This window comes from Lactuca virosa, chromosome 9 (assembly GCF_052849685.1).
Source record: "Lactuca virosa cultivar CGN04683 chromosome 9, Lactuca_virosa_CGN04683_v6, whole genome shotgun sequence".
Lineage (NCBI taxonomy): Eukaryota > Viridiplantae > Streptophyta > Magnoliopsida > Asterales > Asteraceae > Lactuca > Lactuca virosa.
In genome coordinates, this window is record NC_136434.1 from 301,902,105 (window position 1) to 301,909,833 (window position 7,729).

Here is a 7,729-nt window from a genome sequence, read left to right on the forward strand (position 1 = left end):
ATGACCTAATGATGGTCAACCCGTACCAACATCCGACCACCTTCAACCCATACCCGTATTAGAAACCCAATTTGGTCCCAAACCATTACCAACACCCCTACATGACCTAATGATGGTCAACCCGTACCAACAACTGACGACTTTCACCCCATACCCGTATTAGAAACCCAATTTGGTCCCAAACCATTACCAACACCCCTACATGACCTAATGATGGTCAACCCGTAGCAACACCCGACCACCTTCAACCCATACCCGTATTAGAAACCTAATTTGGTCCCAAACAATTACCAACACCCCTACATGACCTAATGATGGTCAACCCGTACCAACAAACGACCACCTTCAACCCATACCCGTATTAGAAACCCAATTTGGTCCCAAACCATTACCAACACCCCTACATGACCTAATGATGGTCAACCCGTACCAACACCCGACCACCTTCAACCCATACCCGTATTAGAAACCCAATTTGGTCCCAAACCATTACCAACACCCCTACATGACCTAATGATGGTCAACCCGTACCAACACCCGACCACCTTCAACCCATACCCGTATTAGAAACCCAATTTGGTCCCAAACCATTACCAACACCCCTACATGACCTAATGATGGTCAATCCGTACCAACACCCGACCACCTTCAACCCATACCCGTATTAGAAACCCAATTTGGTCCCAAACCATTACCAACACCCCTACATGACCTAATGATGGTTAACCCGTAGCAACACCCGACCACCTTCAACCCATACCCGTATTAGAAACCCAATTTGGTCCCAAACCATTACCAACACCCCTACATGACCTAATGATGGTCAACCCGTACCAACACCCGACCACCTTCAACCCATAGTCGTATTAGAAACCCAATTTGGTCTTAAACCATTACCAACACCCCTACATGACCTAATAATGGTCAACCCGTACCAACACCCGACCACCTTCAACCCATACCCGTATTAGAAACCCAATTTGGTCCCAAACCATTACCAACACCCCTACATGACCTAATGATGGTCAACCCGTACCAACACCCGACCACCTTCAACCCATACCCGTATTAGAAACCCAATTTGGTCCCAAAACCTTACCAACACCCCTACATGACCTAATGATGGTCAACCCGTACCAACAAACGACCACCTTCAACCCATACCCGTATTAGAAACCCAATTTGGTCCCAAACCATTACCAACACCCCTACATGACCTAATGATGGTCAACCCGTACCAACACCCGACCACCTTCAACCCATACCCGTATTAGAAACCCAATTTGGTCCCAAACCATTACCAACACCCCTACATAACCTAATGATGGTCAACCCATACCAACACCCGACCACCTTCAACCCATACCCGTATTAGAAACCCAATTTGGTCCCAAACCATTACCAACACCCCTACATGACCTAATGATGGTCAACCCGTACCAACACCCGACCACCATCAACCCATAAACGTATTAAAAACCCAATTTGGTCCCAAACCATTACCAACACCCCTACATGACCTAATGATGGTCAACCCGTACCAACACCCGACCGCCTTCAACCCATACCCGTATTAGAAACCCAATTTGGTCCCAAACCATTACCAACACCCCTACATGACCTAATGATGGTCAACCCGTACCAACACCCGACCACCTTCAACCCATACCCGTATTAGAAACCCAATTTGGTCCCAAACCATTACCAACACCCCTACATGACCTAATGATGGTCAACCCGTACCAACACCCAACCACCTTCAACCCATACCTGTATTAGAAACTCAATTTGGTCCCAAACCATTACCAACACCCCTACATGACCTAATGATGGTCAACCCGTACCAACATCCGACCACCTTCAACCCATACCCGTATTAGAAACCCAATTTGGTCCCAAACCATTACCAACACCCCTACATGACCTAATGATGGTCAACCCGTACCAACAACTGACGACTTTCACCCCATACTCGTATTAGAAACCCAATTTGGTCCCAAACCATTACCAACACCCCTACATGACCTAATGATGGTCAACCCGTAGCAACACCCGACCACCTTCAACCCATACCCGTATTAGAAACCTAATTTGGTCCCAAACAATTACCAACACCCCTACATGACCTAATGATGGTCAACCCGTACCAACAAACGACCACCTTCAACCCATACCCGTATTAGAAACCCAATTTGGTCCCAAACCATTACCAACACCCCTACATGACCTAATGATGGTCAACCGGTAGCAACACCTGACCACCTTCAACCCATACCCGTATTAGAAACCCAATTTGGTCCCAAAACCTTACCAACACCCCTACATGACCTAATGATGGTCAACCCGTACCAACAAATGACCACCTTCAACCCATACCCGTATTAGAAACCCAATTTGGTCCCAAACCATTACCAACACCCCTACATGACCTAATGATGGTCAACCCGTACCAACACCCGACCACCTTCAACCCATACCCGTATTAGAAACCCAATTTGGTCCCAAACCATTACCAACACCCCTACATGACCTAATGATGGTCAACCCATACCAACACCCGACCACCTTCAACCCATACCCGTATTAGAAACCCAATTTGGTCCCAAACCATTACCAACACCCCTACATGACCTAATGATGGTCAACCCGTACCAACACCCGACCACCATCAACCCATAAACGTATTAAAAACCCAATTTGGTCCCAAACCATTACCAACACCCCTACATGACCTAATGATGGTCAACCCGTACCAACACCCGACCGCCTTCAACCCATACCCGTATTAGAAACCCAATTTGGTCCCAAACCATTACCAACACCCCTACATGACCTAATGATGGTCAACCCGTACCAACACCCGACCACCTTCAACCCATACCCGTATTAGAAACCCAATTTGGTCCCAAACCATTACCAACACCCCTACATGACCTAATGATGGTCAACCCGTACCAACACCCAACCACCTTCAACCCATACCTGTATTAGAAACTCAATTTGGTCCCAAACCATTACCAACACCCCTACATGACCTAATGATGGTCAACCCGTACCAACATCCGACCACCTTCAACCCATACTCGTATTAGAAACCCAATTTGGTCCCAAACCATTACCAACACCCCTACATGACCTAATGATGGTCAACCCGTACCAACAACTGACGACTTTCACCCCATACCCGTATTAGAAACCCAATTTGGTCCCAAACCATTACCAACACCCCTACATGACCTAATGATGGTCAACCCGTAGCAACACCCGACCACCTTCAACCCATACCCGTATTAGAAACCTAATTTGGTCCCAAACAATTACCAACACCCCTACATGACCTAATGATGGTCAACCCGTACCAACAAACGACCACCTTCAACCCATACCCGTATTAGAAACCCAATTTGGTCCCAAACCATTACCAACACCCCTACATGACCTAATGATGGTCAACCGGTAGCAACACCTGACCACCTTCAACCCATACCCGTATTAGAAACCCAATTTGGTCCCAAACCATTACCAGCACCCCTACATGACCTAATGATGGCCAACCCGTACCAACACCCAACCACCTTCAACCCATACCCGTATTTGAAACCTAATTTTGTCCCAAACCATTACCAACACCCCTACATGACCTAATGATGGTTAACCCGTAGCAACACCCGACCACCTTCAACCCATACCCGTATTAGAAACCCAATTTGGTCCCAAACCATTACCAACACCCCTACATGACCTAATAATGGTCAACCCGTACCAACACCCGACCACCTTCAACCCATACTCGTATTAGAAACCCAATTTGGTCTTAAACCATTACCAACACTCTACATGACCTAATGATGGTCAACCCGTACCAACACCCGACCACCTTCAACCCATACCCGTATTAGAAACCCAATTTGGTCCCAAACCATTACCAACACCCCTACATGACCTAATGATGGTCAACCCGTACCAACACCCGACCACCTTCAACCCATACCCGTATTAGAAACCCAATTTAGTCCCAAAACCTTACCAACACCCCTACATGACCTAATGATGGTCAACCCGTACCAACAAACGACCACCTTCAACCCATACCCGTATTAGAAACCCAATTTGGTCCCAAACCATTACCAACACCCCTACATGACCTAATGATGGTCAACCCGTACCAACACCCGACCACCTTCAACCCATACCCGTATTAGCAACCCAATTTGGTCCCAAACCATTACCAACACCCCTACATGACCTAATGATGGTCAACCCGTACCAACACTCGACCACCTTCAACCCATACCCGTATTAGAAACCCAATTTGGTCCCAAACCATTACCAACACCCCTACATGACCTAATGATGGTCAATCCGTACCAACACCCGACCACCTTCAACCCATACCCGTATTAGAAACCCAATTTGGTCCCAAACCATTACCAACACCCCTACATGACCTAATGATGGTTAACCCGTAGCAACACCCGACCACCTTCAACCCATACCCGTATTAGAAACCCAATTTGGTCCCAAACCATTACCAACACCCCTACATGACCTAATGATGGTCAACCCGTACCAACACCCGACCACCTTCAACCCATACTCGTATTAGAAACCCAATCTGGTCTTAAACCATTACCAACACCCCTACATGACCTAATAATGGTCAACCCGTACCAACACCCGACCACCTTCAACCCATACCCGTATTAGAAACCCAATTTGGTCCCAAACCATTACCAACACCCCTACATGACCTAATGATGGTCAACCCGTACCAACACCCGACCACCTTCAACCCATACCCGTATTAGAAACCCAATTTGGTCCCAAAACCTTACCAACACCCCTACATGACCTAATGATGGTCAACCCGTACCAACAAACGACCACCTTCAACCCATACCCGTATTAGAAACCCAATTTGGTCCCAAACCATTACCAACACCCCTACATGACCTAATGATGGTCAACCCGTACCAACACCCGACCACCTTCAACCCATACCCGTATTAGAAACCCAATTTGGTCCCAAACCATTACCAACACCCCTACATGACCTAATGATGGTCAACCCATACCAACACCCGACCACCTTCAACCCATACCCGTATTAGAAACCCAATTTGGTCCCAAACCATTACCAACACCCCTACATGACCTAATGATGGTCAACCCGTACCAACACCCGACCACCATCAACCCATAAACGTATTAAAAACCCAATTTGGTCCCAAACCATTACCAACACCCCTACATGACCTAATGATGGTCAACCCGTACCAACACCCGACCGCCTTCAACCCATACCCGTATTAGAAACCCAATTTGGTCCCAAACCATTACCAACACCCCTACATGACCTAATGATGGTCAACCCGTACCAACACCCGACCACCTTCAACCCATACCCGTATTAGAAACCCAATTTGGTCCCAAACCATTACCAACACCCCTACATGACCTAATGATGGTCAACCCGTACCAACACCCAACCACCTTCAACCCATACCTGTATTAGAAACTCAATTTGGTCCCAAACCATTACCAACACCCCTACATGACCTAATGATGGTCAACCCGTACCAACATCCGACCACCTTCAACCCATACCCGTATTAGAAACCCAATTTGGTCCCAAACCATTACCAACACCCCTACATGACCTAATGATGGTCAACCCGTACCAACAACTGACGACTTTCACCCCATACCCGTATTAGAAACCCAATTTGGTCCCAAACCATTACCAACACCCCTACATGACCTAATGATGGTCAACCCGTAGCAACACCCGACCACCTTCAACCCATACCCGTATTAGAAACCTAATTTGGTCCCAAACAATTACCAACACCCCTACATGACCTAATGATGGTCAACCCGTACCAACAAACGACCACCTTCAACCCATACCCGTATTAGAAACCCAATTTGGTCCCAAACCATTACCAACACCCCTACATGACCTAATGATGGTCAACCGGTAGCAACACCTGACCACCTTCAACCCATACCCGTATTAGAAACCCAATTTGGTCCCAAAACCTTACCAACACCCCTACATGACCTAATGATGGTCAACGCGTACCAACAAATGACCACCTTCAACCCATACCCGTATTAGAAACCCAATTTGGTCCCAAACCATTACCAACACCCCTACATGACCTAATGATGGTCAACCCGTACCAACACCCGACCACCTTCAACCCATACCCGTATTAGAAACCCAATTTGGTCCCAAACCATTACCAACACCCCTACATGACCTAATGATGGTCAACCCATACCAACACCCGACCACCTTCAACCCATACCCGTATTAGAAACCCAATTTGGTCCCAAACCATTACCAACACCCCTACATGACCTAATGATGGTCAACCCGTACCAACACCCGACCACCATCAACCCATAAACGTATTAAAAACCCAATTTGGTCCCAAACCATTACCAACACCCCTACATGACCTAATGATGGTCAACCCGTACCAACACCCGACCGCCTTCAACCCATACCCGTATTAGAAACCCAATTTGGTCCCAAACCATTACCAACACCCCTACATGACCTAATGATGGTCAACCCGTACCAACACCCGACCACCTTCAACCCATACCCGTATTAGAAACCCAATTTGGTCCCAAACCATTACCAACACCCCTACATGACCTAATGATGGTCAACCCGTACCAACACCCAACCACCTTCAACCCATACCTGTATTAGAAACTCAATTTGGTCCCAAACCATTACCAACACCCCTACATGACCTAATGATGGTCAACCCGTACCAACATCCGACCACCTTCAACCCATACCCGTATTAGAAACCCAATTTGGTCCCAAACCATTACCAACACCCCTACATTACCTAATGATGGTCAACCCGTACCAACAACTGACGACATTCACCCCATACCCGTATTAGAAACCCAATTTGGTCCCAAACCATTACCAACACCCCTACATGACCTAATGATGGTCAACCCGTAGCAACACCCGACCACCTTCAACCCATACCCGTATTAGAAACCTAATTTGGTCCCAAACAATTACCAACACCCCTACATGACCTAATGATGGTCAACCCGTACCAACAAACGACCACCTTCAACCCATACCCGTATTAGAAACCCAATTTGGTCCCAAACCATTACCAACACCCCTACATGACCTAATGATGGTCAACCGGTAGCAACACCTGACCACCTTCAACCCATACCCGTATTAGAAACCCAATTTGGTCCCAAACCATTACCAGCACCCCTACATGACCTAATGATGGCCAACCCGTACCAACACCCAACCACCTTCAACCCATACCCGTATTAGAAACCCAATTTGGTCCGAAACCATTACCAACACCCCTACATGACCTAATGATGGTCAACCCGTACCAACACCCGACCACCTTCAACCCATACTCGTATTAGAAACCCAATTTGGTCCAAAACCATTACCAACACCCCTACATGACCTAATGATGGTCAACCCGTACCAACACCCGACCACCTTCAACCCATACCCTTATTAGAAACCCAATTTGGTCCCAAACCATTACCAACACCCCTACATGACCTAATGATGGTCAACCCGTACCAACACCCGACCACCTTCAACCCATACCCGTATTAGAAACCCAATTTGGTCCCAAACCATTACCAACACCCCTACATGACCTAATGATGGTCAACCCGTACCAACACCCGACCACCTTCAACCCATACC